General features: G+C 46.7%; 1 long non-coding RNA gene and 1 other non-coding gene across 2 annotated transcripts; one reads left to right on the top strand and one right to left on the bottom strand.

Moving 5' to 3' along the window:
• Positions 1 to 1,768: 1,768 nt before the first annotated feature.
• Positions 1,769 to 3,089, bottom strand: LOC111771006 (uncharacterized). Its single transcript, XR_011433458.1, has 2 exons — positions 2,963 to 3,089; positions 1,769 to 1,883 (listed from the first exon to the last, which is right to left on the bottom strand). It is a non-coding gene; the product is annotated as an uncharacterized lncRNA (long non-coding RNA).
• Positions 3,090 to 16,514: 13,425 nt separating this feature from the next.
• Positions 16,515 to 16,618, top strand: LOC111771153 (small nucleolar RNA U13). The gene has a single exon (XR_002804820.1). It is a non-coding gene; the product is annotated as a small nucleolar RNA U13 (small nucleolar RNA).
• Positions 16,619 to 18,395: the final 1,777 nt, after the last annotated feature.

The raw sequence follows: 18,395 nt of genomic DNA, 5'->3' as shown, positions 1-18,395 counted from the left end.
AAACATCTCGAATCCGTAGACATCCAATCATGGTTTTAAAGATGAGGAAACAGTGGCTCTGCGGAACTAGACACTTTCCAAGATTACGCAGGATTGGAATTTAAGATTTAATCCAAATTCTTTTCCTATGCTATGCCGTGCTCCAATAAATTAAGAAATTAAATGAAGGGGCTGGCCTGGTGGCACAGCGGTTAAGTTCCCACGCTTTGCTTTAGTGGCCCAGCATTCGCTGATCCCAGGCACAGACAGACGCACCGCTTGGCAAGCCATGCTGTGGCAGATGTCCCACATAAAATAGAGGAAGATGGGCATGGATGTTAGCTCAGGACTAGTCTTCCTCAGCAAAAAGAGAGGAGGATTGGAAGCAGATGTTAGTTCAGGGCTAATCTTGCTCAAAAAAAAGGAAAAAAAATGTAGTAAGTGGAGGCTGAATATATATTAAATATATTTCTAAATTTGAGGTTCACCACATACATGTGAAAGTCCTCCTTAATTTTTTTCTTTCCTTAAATCCCTTCTATCCCCAACCCCATATCCACCTTATCAACAAGTACCGTTGGTTCTTCTACCTCCAAAATATATTCTGTATCCCTCCACCACTACCACCCTAATACAAGCTACTGGTCCACTGCAACAGCCCTCCAACTGGTCTCCCTGTTTGGATCATCACCTTCTTTAATCCACACAGGTGATCTTTTAAAATCATAAACCAAGTCATATTCATTCTCTTGCTTAAAACCCTTAATAGCTTCCCCTTGCACTTTGAATAAAATCCAAACACTCCATAAGACCCTGAATGACCTAACCCTGGCTTTCTCTACAACCTCTTCTTGTACCATCCTCACCACCTTTCCCTACATCCGTCCACTCTCCTCCTTCCTGTTCTTGACTGCCAAGCTTGAATTGGCCTCAGGGCCTTTGCACTTGCTGTTCAATTTGTGTGGGACATTCTTCCTGTGACTCTTCTCATGGATGGCCCTTCATTTTTCAGATTTCAGCTCAAAGTCACCTCCTCACGGACCTTATTTAAAGTAGTTGCTCCCTTTACTTACTCTGTATGCCTTTACCATTTGATAGTCTTTCATAGCACTTGTTTCTGTCTGAAATTATCTTGTTCATTTGTTTCCTTCTTTACTGCCTATCTCCCACACTGGAGTGTCAACCCCATGAGGGCAGGGCTTTAGCCTTTCTTGTTTTCTGCTGCACTTCCAGAGCCAAGAACGGAACCTAGCATACACTAGGTGCTCAGGGCTCAAAGAGCTAGACAATAAGACTTCAAGGACTGCAGCAGGCTGTTCTCGAAGGCAGAGCAGTGGATTGGGTAGCTTGCTAGTCTGACCCTTATGAACAGTTTTGTTTTACCATTAACAGGATTCCAGGCCCGGTTCCTCCGCGAGGAGAGCTAGGCTTTCTTTCTCTGCGCCCTACCTTCTGCATCAAGTAAACTGGCTTACATCTCCTTCCACTTGAAAAATTCCATGATTTCAAGGTGCAATAAACAATTCAAGATTCAACATCAAGAATGATGAGCAGATGGAGTCCAGGTTTTAATTTGTAAAATGGGAATAATAGGGCCACCTCACTGGGTTGTGCAGTGCCTGCCACGCACTGGGCACAGTAAGTGGTAGTTATTACGATCCTATTAGACACTAGAGTGGCAGCACCCAGAAGAGTAAATGAGCTGGGAAGAATAACCTTCATGAGTTGCTTGATCTTTTATTAATTTTTATAAAAGTGGAACCATGAATCTCACAGGCAGAGAATCTGCTCATGGCAAAGCATTTTATTCATCAAATATTTATTTAATGGCTACTGTGCCAGGCACCGTGCTGGATTCGGAGGAAACAGGTGAACAGCTCTGTCCTCATGGAGTTTACCGCCTCCTGCAGGGAGACAGTGAAAACTTAAACATCTAGTTCCAAGCGAAAAGGAACTTGGCCGCGTGCCTGATGGGGAACAGGGAAGGGAGCTCCCAGGAGGGGGTGTCAGGGGAGGCCTGCTACACAGAAAACAAACATCCTTGACTTGGAGCCAGTGAGGAGAAGAGGATTGCTGAGGGAAGGGCATTCCAGGCCGAGACACAGAATTCAGGGAAGGAGGTGAATAACTCCAGCTGGCAGGAGAAAATAATGGGAAACCCTTCGAAGGTTTTTTTTTTTTTTAAAGATTGGCCCTGAGCTAACAAGTGTTGCCAATCTTCTTTTTTCTCTCTCTCTTCTTCTCCCCAAAGCCCCCCAGTACATAGTTGTATATTCTAGTTGCAGGTCCTTCTGGTTGTGGCATGTGGGACACCGCCTCTACACGGCTTGATGAGCGGCGCCATGTCCGCACCCAGGATCTGAACCGGCGAAACCCTGGGCGACCGAAGCAGAGCGCGCGAACCCAACCACTTGGCCATGGGGCCAGCCTCCCTTTGAAGGTTTTAAACAAGGGAATGAATTGATTTGATTAGGTTTTAAAAGCTCCCTCTCTAGCTGGAGGTGGGTCAAGAGAAGCACTAAGACCACCAGTTAGAAGGCTCCAGGCGAAAGATGATGGTGGTTCGGACCAGGGCAGACTCAGAAGGCATGCAGAAAAGGAGAACTTGAGAAATGTGTTGGAGGCAGTAATTAATTGTATGGAGTGTGTAGAGGGAGGAATCCAGAATGACTCTGGGGAGACATGTCAGATGGGTAGACGGTGGGACCGTGTTCTGCAATGCTTAAACGCTGTAAGAGGAATGAGTGAGTTTGGGTGGTTGAATAGAGGGAATTAGGAGTTCTGCTTAGTCTGAGATGCCTGTGGGCAAGAGGGCAAGAAGGCAGTTGGAGGTCATCAGAGAGCCCTCAACTGGAGATCTAAATCCTGCAATTTTTGGCATCCTTCCCTAAAATTGAATGAGTCCCTAAATCCATCTTCTCTGTGATGTATTATTTTTCACGTATCAATGCATATATTATTAACAGTATAAGAAAGTAAAAACCTGAGCTTTCCAGTTTCGTAGCATTTCAACAAGAGTCAGAGGTACCAGACTTTGGGGGAGGGAAAGAAGCAGAGTGGGGACCCCAGTGACAGGAACTGTTAGCGTAAGTTGAAATGGCCGTTAATTAGGAATTCAGTTGAAACATCCTATTAAACACAGGTTGCTAAGCAACAGTGACCCTCGGCAACAGCGTGGCCATTCCTTCTGCTGCGGAGCTTCTGGGCCTGAGTCTCATGCTGCAGTAAAGGTACCCTTTGTGGCTGGTCTGAGCCACACCTCTACACACGGATCGCAGGTACTCCTCTCTTTTCAGGGCCTACCCTCCATGAGTCTCTGTTCCTCCCTCTGGGATCACTGATTTCTTGCTCGCTATTGCATCATTCCCAATAACAACCTGAATGGGCTCTTGTGTCACCCATACTATACGAATAAATCCCCTGAGCCCACATCCTCTGTCCCCTGCCATTGTACTATTCCAACCCCTAATCTCTTGAAAGACTTGTCTGCACACACTGCCTCCACTTCTGCTTCTCCTCACTTCTCCGTCTGGTCTCACGCTCCACCCAAACTGCTTTGTCGAGTTCACGTACAGTTTCTCTGATGTACAGCCGTGGCTCTCTTCTCTCAGTGGCATTTGACATAACTGATGACTCCATCCTTCCTGAAACACTGTCTTTTCTTGGGTCCCTTTTGGTTTTCCTCCTGTCTCTCTGGCCAATCCTCTCTCCTCTGCAGGGCCTTGCCCTTCTACCTGAACTCTAAATATTGGCATTTTCTGGGGATCTGTCCTGGGCCTGCTTTTTTTTTCTCTACTTCTCACCGTAAGTGATGTCTTTTATTCTTAGCGCTGTAAATACCATTTATATGCCCCAAATTCACATCTCTGAGCTCCAAATTCATATACCCATCTTGACAACTTGATATTGCATCATAAACCAAAACAGAGCACTTTATTCCCTTACCCCAACCCTATTTCTCTTCTGGTTTTCCTCATTTCAGGACACAGCACTACCAACCACCCCGGAGCTTCCTCTTGATTCCTCCCTCTCCATCCCTCACTTTCAATCTATCAGCAAATCCCTTTAATTCTCCAAAACCTACCTCAAATATTTCCACTTCTTTCTGTCCCTACTGCCACCACTTGAATCCAGACCAACATCACCCCTCCTCCCGATTCCCACTGAAGCCTCCTAGCTGGTCTCCTCTCTTACCCAGCACTTAAAGCGGATCGAGTAACTCCCCTGCATCGGTGATTTGCAGGCTGGGTGCTCTCTTCTGTATCATATCACTCCCTTCTGTCTGGCCTTCCCCCAGTTATTCTCTAAGACCTTTGGGGAGCGGCCAGGGTGACTCGAGTTGAGGTGAGAGAGTTACGGAAGGGCCGGAGTAAGAGTTACTCATTCAAGTAATTTACTGCGTGCCCACTGCCAGTGCTCTGGGCACTGTGGATACAACAGTGAACGAGGGGGGCCGGGGGGGCGGGTAAGGGGGAGGAGGGGACGACGACACAGGCAGAGTTCCTGCCCTCGTAGAGCTTCCGTTCCAACAGGATCCAAAGGAAAGGAGACCAACGCTTCCGGGCGCCGACAACGAGCTGGCGCGGTGCTAACCGCTTTGACACCCGGCCTGCCCCTGTGACTCTGGGCAGGCCTCAGTGCGCCTCATCTGCAAAATGAGATCACAATGGGTAGCTCCTGACCCTGGCGCTCCCGTGGTAGGGGGCGGGGGTGCAGGCTGAGGAGAGAGGCGGTCGCACCACCTGCCCCGCCCCCGCCCCCGCCCCCGCCCCCGCCCCCGCCCCCGCCCCCGCCCCCGCCCCCGCCCCATCCCATCCCCGCCCACTCCGGGCCCGGGGCGGGGGGCAGGGCCCAGAGGTCAGGTGGCCGGGCGGCGCGCGCCGGTTCCGAGCGCCAACTGCCGGCCGCCCCGCCCCGCCCCGCCCCCGGCCCCGCGCCCCCCCTGCCCGGGCTGGAAGGCTGCGGCCCCTGCCGGTGCGAGCCCGGCCCGAGTGGCGGGAACGCGGCGCGGGCTCGCCGGCACTGCTAGACGGCGAGGTCCAGCCTGGGTGGGTCAGCGACCGCCGTGCAGGGAGGGAGGCGCTGGGCGCAGAGCGGGCAGCGAGACTGGAGAAGTGTGGAGCTGGGACGCCCCGCCGGGGTTGCGCCCAGTCGGGGAGGGGCATGGCGAGACCTGCCCCCCAGCTTTGTCTTAGTTACTCTGAGGCAAGGGGCTGCGCTGGGCCGGAGCAACTATACAGTGCCTGGCCCCGCCGACCCTCAAAGTGTCCCGGCTATATTGCAACCGCGGCGCAGGGAGAACACAGGAAAGGAGTGGTCACTGTGCCGACAAAGGGTAACTGCCATTATTAAGCACCCAGGCTGGCCAGGCGCCGTCACCACCCCTTCTGTCCCGCGGTGGCAGCCCAGGCACACAGGGCACAGGCATGTGTCCTAGGATTGTGGAAGAGGCAGCGCTGGGATACGAACCTGGGACATGGGGCTCTTGGCCCCCTGCGCCAGGCTGAGGAAGACGTGTGCTTGAACCAGGCTTTGAAAATTGGGGAGGGTTTGATGGGTGCAGGTAACGGAGCAAGCTCTGCCCTCATGGCCGTGAGACCTCGGGAAGACGTTTGATCTTGGTGGGCCGCACTTTCCTCCTCCGTAAAAGTGGCCGCACTTAGGAAAACGAGTAACTAATATGTAAGTAGTGCTTTGCAATGTGTAAAGCACTTTGAATTGCGTTGTCATAGATGAAGCCTCACAATTAACACACCAAGTAAGCGTTTTTATTAGCCCCCTTTACAGATGAAGAAACTGTGTCGTAGACAGGTTAATTAGATCAGGGAGTAGCGACAGAGGGTTACTACTGAATAAATCCAAGGTTTTTCAGGATAACTGCCTTAGATGAGCACAAAGCTTGGAAGCTGACACATCCTGTGACCTCATCATCCGAGCTCCTGGCTACTGGTTTAAAATACTGGTCTTGCTGGGCCTCCCCAACTACCAACCGCTGTATCCCAGCAACCCAGATCAACATGACACAGCAGTTTTAATTATTATTATTTTTTTAATGTTTCTTACTGGTTTGGGCTGGACCAACTATGAGGAGTCCTTGGGCAAATCAAAACTGAGAGGGGGTCGGATGGGGGGCAGGGTTGATTGAGTTCTGAAACTTCCAACTGGTTGTTTTGGATTTTCTAAGTAATAATTATTTTGAGGGCATTGGTGGTAAATAATAATTTTTGTCCTTCCTATTGACAGGTCCACCTCCTAGCAAATTATTGGAAGGAACATGAGAAACGTAAGTAGGGATTTTGAAGTATCCGGTAAAGGAAGCAAACTTATTTATAGAATAATGGCAATTTGGTGATACCGTTCCTGGATGTATAAAATTAATTGGCAGGTGCTTATCAAATACCAGTTTTTGAGGAGTGTGTTTACTAATACATGCGGAGAGGTCTACACAGGTGGCAGTCCGTTACCACAAATACTGACAAGTACACTGAGAGATGCGGTTTTCTTTTCAGTCCCCACAGGCCTGTGAAAGGGAAGAGGGGCCAAGTGTTTCCTAGTGGCTGTCATATGTGCCAGGTGTTTTCTGGGCTGTGTTTCCACCTATCCTGTAAGCTCCTTTATCCTCACAACAGACTTAAGGGGCAGGAGGAGTTCTTATCCTTTTTAGAAATGAGACTGAAGCTTAGGAAAGTTAAGTAAACCAACCCTCTCGATGCCGAAAAAACTTTCCCGAAACCACAGTTCTCACATTTTTGATCCAGGTTCAGAGTCAACAAATATGTAATGAAGTTTTGCCAGGTGCTTTTGAGTATTTTATTCACTTCTCGTGATAACTCACCATACCTTTTGCTCATTTCAGCTGATCACCTTGAAATCAATTAGCAAGCCTTTGAAAACAAGTAGCCCCCTCCCTCATACCGGACAGGAGATAAGCATTTGTAAATCCATGGTAATATTACAGCCGCCCTTTTTAAATATGGCGTGGTTCTGTGGGGATACCAACAGCAGCAATTCCGTTAGTACAATCCTGACATCTCAGAAGGAGTGGTGCTAAACAAAAATGTGGGCCTTATGTAAGAAATTGAATTGCAAGAGCATTTTCTTCTACTGATGACAGTCGAATCTGAAAATGCTACAGTTTTCCTGTGATAAATGCACACAATGTTGATTAATGGGACTAACCATCCATCTGATACTTGGACCAATTAGGTGCTACTTATGAAAAAACATCCAATGGAAATTCCAACGTCGCCAGCAAGAAAGGTGACTTGTAGATTCTTAAAAGGATATTGAGGGAAAGAGTGACAGAGGCAGCCTTCAGTCCTAACCCTCCTCCCACTGACCTCCACGACTCTGAGTGACTTTTTAAAAAATATAAATCTGCTCCGGTCATTTTTTTTGCTGCCTTTAGTGGAAAGGCACATTGGACAGTCAGGAGGCAGATCAGTGGTTGCCTGGGGTGGAGGTGGGAACAGGCATTGACTGCAAACAGACAGGAGGGATCTTTTTGGGGTGATTGAAATCTTAAACTGGATTGTGGTGATGGTTATACAACTCTGTAAATTTACTAAAAATCATTGAATTGTACGCATGGAAGAGATGAATTTTATGGCATGTAAATTATACCTCAGTCAAACTGTTAAAAAATAAGCAAAACCCCTTCTGGTCCCCGTCTCTTACCCAGTCAAGGCCCTGCACGCTCAGCAGGTGCCCACCCTCCAGCCTCTCCCAGCATGCCCAGCATGTTCCCTGCGTGTGAACTGTCCAGAGCTGGTTGCAGGACTTTCAATAAAGCCCCGGTCTTGGTCATCTCAGTGCCTTTGCACATGCTGCTTCTCTGCCCGGGCTCTCCTTCCTGCCCTTGTCTGCCTGGGGGACACTTGCTTTCTTCCTTCAGGACTCAGCTTGAGCATCTCCTCTGCCAGGAAGCTTTCCCTGACTTGTCCAAGCAAAACCAACTGACATTGTTATTGTTTGTAATGTGCACATCTGGTACCCTCACCAACCTGTGAGCCCTCTAACTGTGACCTCTTCATGTGTAGAACCCAACAGGTCTGATGCGTAGAATGGTTGTTGAGTTAATGCCTGTGTTGTCAAGGTCACCCTTCAGAGCGTACCATATACACATACACGGGTGGGGAGTGACCCATTCGTCCATTCACTCACGAACATTTCATGCCAAAGTACTGAAAAGTGGGTTAAAAAATGATTAAGGTGAGATGCTAGTCCTCAAGGAGCTGTGCATCGAGTGCAGGAGAAAGTGGTGTTAGATCCTGGTCCTGCTCTGTCTAAACCATGTGTCTCTGCAGGTTACTTAATCTTATGTAAAATGGGGATGGTAGTCTTAGCCACCTCATATATATGAGAGGATTAGATGGGTTTTTATAGGTAAAGTGCTTCCAGCAGGGCCTGGCACAGAGTGTGCTCTGCAAGTGTGTGTTAGTACTGCAGTGCATGGTGAGTGATGGGGCAAAGGATCCGGGGAAAGATTCCTGAAGAAGGTATCATGAGCTGGGTTGTGAAGCATGAATGGAAGTTACTTTTTTCTGTTTACCCTGATGCATGTGGAGTGCAGTGTCAGCTACGTTGCAAAAAAAGACTGTCAGCGTTATTGTCGACGGGGAGAGGTGTGAGGACAGGCCCATCAGGCAAAGATGGAGGAACGGCACCTTGTGGGAGGCGTTCACTTTTATGGTTTGCCCCAGCCTCAGTTTCCTAAGAAATCCTGTTGAAAAGAGTGGTGAAACCGGAGGCTTATGTGCTGAATTCAGCCCGCAGAAGTGTTTTGTTTGGCCTGGACTGTGGTTATAAAAGTTTTTGAAGTAGTATTTAAAATTTTACAAAAATAATCTGGATTTCCAGCTTCTCTCTTAAAACAGAGTTAGAAGATGCGCTGATGCCGGATTTCTGTGCCTACGTGGTGGGCAGCATTCGGCTGGAGCTGCCAGCTCTGTTTCCTCTAGAAGGCGTCGTCCTCTTCAGTTTGCTGGTCCCCACTGTTTACAGGATTCAGGCGTCTGTACTCACATCTGGCCGCTGAGAGCAGGTGAGTGTGTGACTGCTGATTTGTTGTCTTCATGATGCTCATCCCAGAGCAGACCTGTCACCCTGGACCCCTGTCTCCTTACTTGTGGTTTAGAATGGACAATCTAGGGCAAAGGGGTCCTAAGAAACTGTTCTTCTCCCAGTGTAAGCCCCCTACCTGCCCGAGGCCATGCCTGTTCTTTTTCTTTTTTGGGGGGAAGATTAGCACTGAGCTAACTACTGCCAATCCTCCTCTTTTTGCTGAGGAAGACTGGCCCTGAGCTAACATCCATGCCCATCTTCCTCTACTTTATATGTGGGACGCCTACCACAGCATGGCTTTTGCCAAGTGGTGCCATGTCCGCACCCGGGATCCGAACCGGTGAACCCCGGGCCGCTAAGAAGGGGAACGGACGAACTTAACCGCTGCGCCACGGGGCTGGCCCCATGCGTGTTCTTAAACATCACCCCTCTCTTCAAGGTCTAGGAGCATGTGAAAAACACTGGATATGGATTAGGAGACCTGGATCTGTTTTTAATTTTTATGATTAAATTTGCTGTATCTTTATATTTCTGATTTTCAAACAGTACATAAAAATATGTAAAATGGAAATTTAGACTCCCTCAAAATGTATCCCCCCACACTCTGTACTCACCATTAACAGTCTGCTCTATACTTTTTGCACTTTTTAAAAACTGCCGTTTCCTGAGTGCTTGATATATGCCAGGCACTTGGCTGAGCGCATTACATAAATTCTCTCTTTTGATCCTTGCAACAACCCTATGAGGTTATTATCATTCCCATTTTACAGATGGAGAAACTGAGTCTTAAGTAATGTGTTCAAGGTCACACAGTGAGTATGAAGTGGAGCCAGTGTTCCAAGAGTTTTCTTTCTGACTCCAAAGCCCTTTCTCCTAACTATCTCAGGGTAAAGCCTTCCTGAGAAGACGGCCGGTTAGGAACTAAACATACTCCCCTGAAGAAGTGTATTTGTTAAGGTCTCCTCCTTACGCCTATTCCCCATTCATTCATGAAATGCTTCCTGAGCGGCTGCTGTGCGGGGGGGTTTCGGGAACCTACAGGAGGGATCAAAGTACTCCCCCTCCGGGAATTCACGGGGGCAGATTACAGAGAGTTTTGGAGTGATCAGTGAAGTACGGGAATTATATGCAATGCACAATGATGATAGAAAGGAGGGAGCAGTTCTGGCCAGGCGGAGGGGAAGGGAGGCGTCAGGATAAGCGATATTTAAGCTGTGTCGTGGTAGATGAGTAATTGTTTAATGGGTACACAAAGGGAAAGGATAGTTCAGCAGAAGAAACGGGGTAGGGAAAAGCATGGTAAGTTGGAACAGTAGTTTATTCAGGGAACTGAAATCATTTGTTATGGCCAGAGGCTAGGATGTGAAAAGGGGCTGGCTAGGTCGGCGGACGGGGTCCTGAGTAAGAGGGGCGTGGAGGTTGTTCTGAGACATTTGGGTTTTAATCTGTAGGCAGTGGGAGCCGTCTGCAGTGTTTATGAAAGGGGAGTGACGTGATTGGTTTCTATGTTAGGGAGAGTCCCACAGCAGAGTGGAGAATGGAGTAGAGCAGGTGGAACTGGGGGCGGGGAAGCCAGGAAAGGAACTGTTGCAGTTTGCTCATTGGAATGGATGTGGAAATGTCCAGTAACTGAAAAAAATGATAACAGCTGCCATTCATTGAGCCCCCCGGGTGTGGCCAGATTCTGTGTGAAGTGCTCTGCGTGCATTATCTTATTACCTTTACAACTACCCTTTGAGCCAAGTGCTGTTATCTCCATTTTACAGGGAAGGAAGCTGTGAAGATGACTTATATTAGGTATACCGTGACTAAGTGATGGAGCCAGAATTCAAATCAGTGTCTGTCTGAATCTAGAGCCCTAAGTCTACAGATCTAAATCTAAATCTGTGCTGCAAATTTACCCACCTGTGCCTAGTACTAGGCAGGGTATCCAGATCTTTGTACAGCATCTAGTTCTCCATCTAAGACGTCTTGAATCTGTCTTCTTACCTCTGTCTCCTACCACCCAGATGAAGTCACCGTGACTTCTTGCCCACAGGCCTACAGGACACCCCAAGTTTCCCTGCGTCCTCTCCTGCCACCCTGAAACCTGTTCTTCACACAACAGCCTGACTCATCTCTTAAAATGTAAGTCAAACCATGCCATCCTCGTCCTTAAAACACTCCCTTTGCTCCTCATTGCTCTTAAAATCTAATTCCTTACTCTGACCTATAGGGGCCCGTGTGATCTGTCAGCTGCCTGCCTCACCAACTTCATTTTGCGTCATTTTCTCCCTCTCTCATTGAATTCCAGCCCTACTGCCCTTCTTTTTTTTTTGAGGAAGATCAGCCTTCAGCTAACCACTGCCAATCCTCCTCTTTTTGCTGAGGAAGACTGGCCTTGAGCTAACATCCATGCCCATCTTCCTCTACTTTATATGTGGGACGCCTACCACAGCATAGCTTTTGCCAAGCAGTGCCATGTCCACACCTGGGATCCGAACCCGTGAACCCCAGGCCGCTGAGAAGCGGAACATGCAAACTTAACCACCGCGCCACCGGTCCGTACTGCCCTTCTTTCTGTCACTGGAACATGTTAAGCTTGTTCTTGCCTTGGGGAATTTGCATTTGTTGTTTCTTTCTAGAATGTTCTTTTCTTAGATAATCTCATGTTTGGCTCCTTCTTGCCATTTAGGTCTCTGTTTAAATGCCGTCTCCTCAGAGAGGCCTTCCCTGAGCCCTCAGTCTAAAGTAGTTCATGAAGCTCTCTATCATATCACCCTTTTAATTTTCTTCATTGAACTCATCAAAATATACTATTCAGTGTTTGCTTCTTTTCTGCCTCCTTCTGGTAGAATGAAAGCTCCCTGAATTGTAATAGCTAAAACTTATAGACTCTTCTCTTTGTTAGGCACTATTCTAAGTGCTTCAATATATTCACTTATTTAATCTTTATAAAATTCTAGGAGGTGGATACATTTTACTGATGAGGAAACTGAGTCTCAGGGAGGTTAAGTAACTTGCCCAAAGTCACACAACTCTATGTGGCACAGCTGGGATTTGAACCCAGGCAGCCTGGCTCCAGCATCCACACTCTAAATCAAGTGAAAGCAGGGGCCTTATCTTTCCAACCTCTGTATCCCACCACCCTGGACGTGGCATGGCACTTAGCAGGCTCTCCATAAAAATTGTGAAATGCAAGATGAGAGTCACAGTAGAGATAGAACTACCTTCTGAACAAAAACCTAGGAATTATCCTTGATTCTGCTCGCTCCCACTCACAGATCCATCTGCAAGTTCTGAACTATTTCTCACCACAAAACGTATCCCAATATGTCCACTTTTCTGCATTCCCACTGCTACCGTCCTCGTTCAGTTCACGAATGGCTTTCTCCTAGATGACCGCCAACAACCTCCCAACTGGATACCTAAATCTGAGGGTAACTCTTCTAACTGGTGATTGACATCTGCCGAAGCAAAGAATCAGGTGTGTTATTAAGGCAGAAATGTTTATTTATGCTGAATGAAAATTTGCCAGCTGACTTATACCTTAGCAATATGTCCATTTATCTCCATTTCTGGTTTGAGTAGGGTCAGACTCATGGAATGTTTGAGACCCTAGATCTGTGGTTTTCCAACCGTGTGTTGAGGTGCTCTCAGACATGGCAGGGAGCTCACAGGGGTGCTAAGGGGTGTTTTAAAATCTTAGGGGAAACCTAATGTGTTAGTTGCTAGGCTGCCATAACAAAATGCCACAGACTGAGTGGCCTAACCACAGATATTTATTTTCTCACAGTTCTGGAGGCTAGAAGTCCAAGATCAAGGTGTTGGCAGGTTTCAAGTCTTCTGAGGCCTCTCTCTTTGGCTTGCAGATGACGCTGTGTCCTCACATAGCCTTTCCTCTGTGTGCACACGTATTTGTGTCTTAATCACTTCTTATAAGGACACCGGTCATATTGGATCAGGGCCCACCCATATGACTCATTTTACCTTAATTACCTCTCTCATGGCCCTGTCTCCAAATACAATCACAGTCTGAGTACTAGGTTTGGGATTTCAATACATGACTTTGGAGGGGGCAGGTGGGGGGGCGACATCTGTCTGATACTGCACAAACTGCCAGCTTGAGCTATTTCAACATTAGTTCCCACTAAATTCCTTTTGACAATCGTCATATCTTTGCAAAGCTGAGGTTTTGAAGGTTGTGATAAAAAGTAAGTACTGTGTGTAAATCAATGTGGAACAGGAAATGAGAGGGGTGGTGCCCCGTCTGGTTCCAAGCTTTGGGAAGGTGTGCGGTGCCCAAAAGGCATTAAGTTGTTAGGACATAAACACTTAATGAATTCGTTTGGGCTTTCTACTTAATGAACAGAACTGTGAGGTATTTCTTGTAGGCCTAGGGCATCATGAACAATTACTGAAACCCTAAAGGCAACGTGAATGGAGAAAATTTGGGAACCTTTACTCCAAATAAGGAAGTGGATCCCGGAGATCAGGAACACCAGGGGAAGTTTTTAATTATACAGATTTCTGCAGGTCCCACCCAAGACCTATGGAGAAAATATTGGGGACTTGAGTACAAGAACCTGGGTCAGTTTGGGAATCCACTGGTCTAGCCTAACCCCTTCATTAAGGCCTAGAAAGGGAAATCTCTTGCCAGAGGTCATATAGCAAGTTAGTGGCTGAGATGGGACTAGAATCCAGTTTCTAATGGAATCCATCAGATTCTCCTCCTCCTTATCAGCATTTATGATACCCACACCTGCAGATGTTGTCATGGCCATCTGCTACTTAAGCAGACATGGCCCTGACCTCAAAGGCAGATAGCATTGGAGCTGGCCCCGTGGCCGAGTGGTTAAGTTCGTGCACTCTGCTTCGGCAGCCCAGGGTTTCCCAGATTCAGATCCTGGGCGCGGACATGGCATCGCTCATCAAGCCGTGCTGAGGCGGCGTCCCACATAGCACAACCAGAAGGACCATAACTACAATATACAACCACGTAGTGGGGGGCTCTGCAGAGAAGAAGAAGAAGAAGAAAGAGAAGAAGGAGAAGAAGAGGCCAAAGAAGAGATTGCCAACAGATGTTAGCTCAGGTACCAATCTTTTAAAAAAAAGACAGATAGCATTACATGGACAAAGTCCACATTGAATACATTAATTTCATTTAAAAACTTTATGTTGTACAAGACGTATATGAAGAAAACTACAAAACTCTAATGAAAGATATTAAAGAAGAATTAAGTAAATGGAGAGATACTCTTATGTTTATGGATAGGAAGACTCAATATTGTCAAGATGTCACTTCTTCCCAACTTGATCTATAGATTCAGTTCAATCCCAATCAAAATCCTACTGTGTTATTTTGTGGATATTAACAAACTAATTGTTTGTATGGAGAGGCACAAGACCCAGAATAGCAACTCTATATTGAAGGAGAATGTCGTCAGAGGGCTGACACTGCCCAACTTCAAGACTTCTTATAAAATTACAGTAATCAAGACAGTGTAGTATTGGTGGAAGAATAGACAAGTAGATCAATGGAACAGAATGGAGAGCTCAGAAATAGACCCCACATAAAAATAGTCAACTGATACTTGACCAAGGAGCAAAGGCAATGCAATAGAGCAAAGATAGTCTTTTCAACAAATGGTGCTGGAACAACTGGACAGTCACGTGCAAAAAAATAAATCTAGACACAGACCATACACCTTTCACAAATGTTAACTCAAAATGGATGATAGACCTAAATGGAAAACGCAAAACTATAAAACTCCTAGAAGGGGCTGGCCCCATGGCCAGGTAGTCAAGTTCACATGCTCTGCTTTGGTGGCCCAGGGTTTTACCAGTTTGGATCCTGGATGCGGACAGGGCACGGCTCATCAAGCCATGCTGAGGCGGCGTCCCACATAGCACAACCAGAGGCACTCACAACTAGAATATACAATTATGTACTGGGGGGCTTTGGGGAGAAGAAGAAGAAGGAAAAAAAAGAAGATTGGCAACAGATGTTAGCTCAGGTGCCAATCCCTAAAAACAAAACAAAACAAAAAAACAAAAACTCCTAGGGGCCGGCCCTGTGGCCGAGTGGTTAAGTTTGCGTACTCTGCTGTGGTGGCCCAGAGTTTCGCCGGTTCTGATCCTGGGCGCGGACATGGCACCACTCATCAGGCCACGTTGAGGCGGTGTCCCACATGCCACAACTAGAAAGACCTGCAACTAAGATATACAACTATGTACTGGGAGGATTTGGGGAGAAAAAGTAGAAAGAAAAAAAGATTGGCAGCGGTTGTTAGCTCAGGTGCCAATCTTTAAAAACGAAAACAAAAACAAAAAACTCCTAGAGGATAACATAGGAGAAAATCTAGATGACCTTGGGTTTGGCAATGACTTTGTATTTTTATTTTTTTGGGGAAGATTAACCCTGAGCTAACTGCTGCCAATCCTCCTCTTTTTGCTGAGGAAGACTGGCCATGAGCTAACATCCGTGCCCATCTTCCTTTACTTTATATGTGGGACGCCTACCACAGCATGGCTTGCCAAAAAAAAAAAAAAAAAGCTGCTCCACATCATATGTCACCAAGGAAATGCAAATTAAAAAAACATTGAGATACCACTTCACACCTATTAGAATGGCCAAAATCTGGAACACTGACAACACAAAGTGCTGGTGAGAATGTGGAGCAACAGGAACTTTCGTCGCTGATGGGAATGCAAAATGGTACAGCCACTTTGGAAGACAGATTAGCGGTTTCTCACAAAACTAATAATCTTACCATAGGACCAGCAGTTGTGCTCCTTGGTATTTACTCAAAGGAGCTGAACACTTATGTCCACACAAAAGCCTGCACGTGGATGTTTAGAGGAGCTTTATTCATAACTGCCAACACTTGGAAGCAAGCAAGAAGTCCTTCAGGAGGTGAATGGATAAGTAAACTGTGGTACATCCAGACAATGGAATATTATTCAGTGCTAAAAAAAAAATGAGCTATTAAGCCATGAAAAGACATGGAGGAAACTTAAATGCATATTACTAAGTGAAAGAAGGCAATCTGAAAAGATTACATACTGTATGATTCCACCTATATGACATTCTGGAAAAGACAAAACTATGGAGACAGTAAAAGGATCAGTGGTTGCCAGGGGCTAGAGTGGGGGTGAGGTGAATAGACACAGCACAGGATTTTTAGGGCAGGGAAACTTCTCTGTATGATCCTATAATGGTGCATACATGTCATACATTTGTCCACACCCATAGAACGTACAACACCAAGAGTGAACTCTAATGCAAACTGTGGACTTTAGGTGACAATAATGTGTCAACGTAGGTTTATCAATTGTGACCAATGTCCCACTCTGATGGGCGATGTTGATAATGCAGGAGGTGGTGCATGTATGGGGACAGGGTGTATGGGAAATCTCTGTACCTTCTGCTCAGTTTTGCTGTGAACCTAAAACCGCTCTAAAAAGTAAAGTCTGATAAAAAAATTTTGTAAATCCTTTTATGCTTCATAAACATGATGATTGGGTGTTCGTGCTATTGTGTGAGATGCGCCTCCCTCAAACCTTGTTACGACCTTGGCACATTACCTGTCTGACGTGAAAAAAATTTTGTATCTAGAAGTCAATAAACAAGTTTGTGTATTCTCCATTAGTAGCATTATCCACTTAGTGAAGTGAAAAGAGGGCTTTGCAAAGTACGTAACTCTCTAATCAAAAATACTTTAACAAGCATCTATCTATTGAAAGACACGGGACAATACAAGAGAAACATAAGACATCGTCCCTGCGGAGCTGAAAGTCTGGTTCTTTGCCCTGAACTGTGATAAATCATCTTGCAAATGGACTTTAAAACCCCACCACTCTGTTCCATCTCTGTATCTGTAGTTCAGAGGCCAAGAAAAAGTGTCCACTGTTAATGGCATGTTCTCCAGCAGATACGTAACATCTTATTTGCCTTAAATGAGAGAAGGAATGTAAAAAAACCCTCTGTAAACTATAAAGTGCTTTACAAAGACAGATTATTAAAGTTGCTTTGTGGGATGAACGACTTAGTTCCTGCCTGTTGAAAGTATATAGTGGAACAAAAAGATGGTTTAGAATCTGAGCAAGGATTAGAAAGGAACCCCTGGGGATTTTCACTTCCTATGACGAGCATTTCACAAGTTTCAGATTTAAGGAGCCAGATGGGGGCCTTAGAACCCAGTGGAGAATTATTAATATTTAAAAATATTTAAAATGTTTTTGGAACATGGGACCCAAGAAGACAGACTAGAGGAATTAGAACGGTTAAGCCCAAAGAAGATAACGTATCTATTTATTGAGAAGATAAAGCTAAAGGGTGCCTTGTGTTGAAATAGGTCAAGGGAATCTCTGAAAAGATGGTTCTGCTGCCACTGCCTACGGGAATTTATCTGGGGCTCTCGGAATAAGCCCAGATTCCTCTCAGTTCTCTCCGGTACTTCTCCGCAGTGTCCTCTGTGTAAGAACGTACTCAGTCAACCGTCCAGAACTTCTCAAGTTCTAAGAGTCAGGCTTTGGAAGGCGGGTAGGAGGTAGGGGTGGGGCAGGGGGTGAGGTCAGCTAGCTTTCTCCTGAGGGTCTTTTTACTCATGGGTCCCTGTGTGGTCTCAGAAAGTGTTAACAGTTGCTCCCCTGGCTAAGGATTCTTCAGGAGAGTTTACTCAGGAGGCACCTGGTTCCCCGTCACTAAGGACACCTGGCCCTCCAGGAAGCTGTAACACTGGTGGTTATTCTCTCCTTTGGGTGGCAAATGGAAACCTAGCAGCCCTTTTTCAAGCAGGTCCTAGTGATTAGTCCAGAGAGATTCCCCTGGGACTTCAGCAGGTGGCTAGTGATTATTTAACAACCTCCCAGGGTTTCATTTAAGGAGAGGCATGGGTGTGGGGAGCCTGGTGGAGAGGACAGAGAGAAAGATGGTTTTGGCACAAGGGACCCAGGAAAAAAAGGCGAAATGGCTTGGAACAATGCCTAGTAAGCGCTGTGTGTTTGCGGAAGAAGGGGGCAGAATGCGTGTTTAAATAGGGTGGTCAGGGTAAATCTGACTGAGAGGGCGAGATTTGAGTAAAGACTTGAAGAAGGTGAGGGAATTTTCCCAGTGGGTCTCTGCGGAAGGAACAGTCTAGGCAGGAGCATAGACTACAGCATAGGCGGCGTCTGGGGTTGGTGAGAGACTGGGAAGGCAGCTTCCGGCTCCTGTGAGGCCTGTGAGGTCTTGGGCTTTGGCTCTCAGTGAAATGTGGGCCACCACTGTTTAGCCCAGGAACGAGATCTGACTTATACTCTGCTGTTGGGAATAGCCTGGGGGCGTTGAGGGGCAAGGGGTGAAGCAGGAAGATCTGGTAGGAGGCCTGGCA

Source organism: Equus caballus, chromosome 28 (genome assembly GCF_041296265.1).
Source record: "Equus caballus isolate H_3958 breed thoroughbred chromosome 28, TB-T2T, whole genome shotgun sequence".
NCBI classification, from domain to species: domain Eukaryota; kingdom Metazoa; phylum Chordata; class Mammalia; order Perissodactyla; family Equidae; genus Equus; species Equus caballus.
Note: the sequence above shows the minus strand (reverse complement) of the source record. Positions and strands in the feature narration are given on the sequence as shown.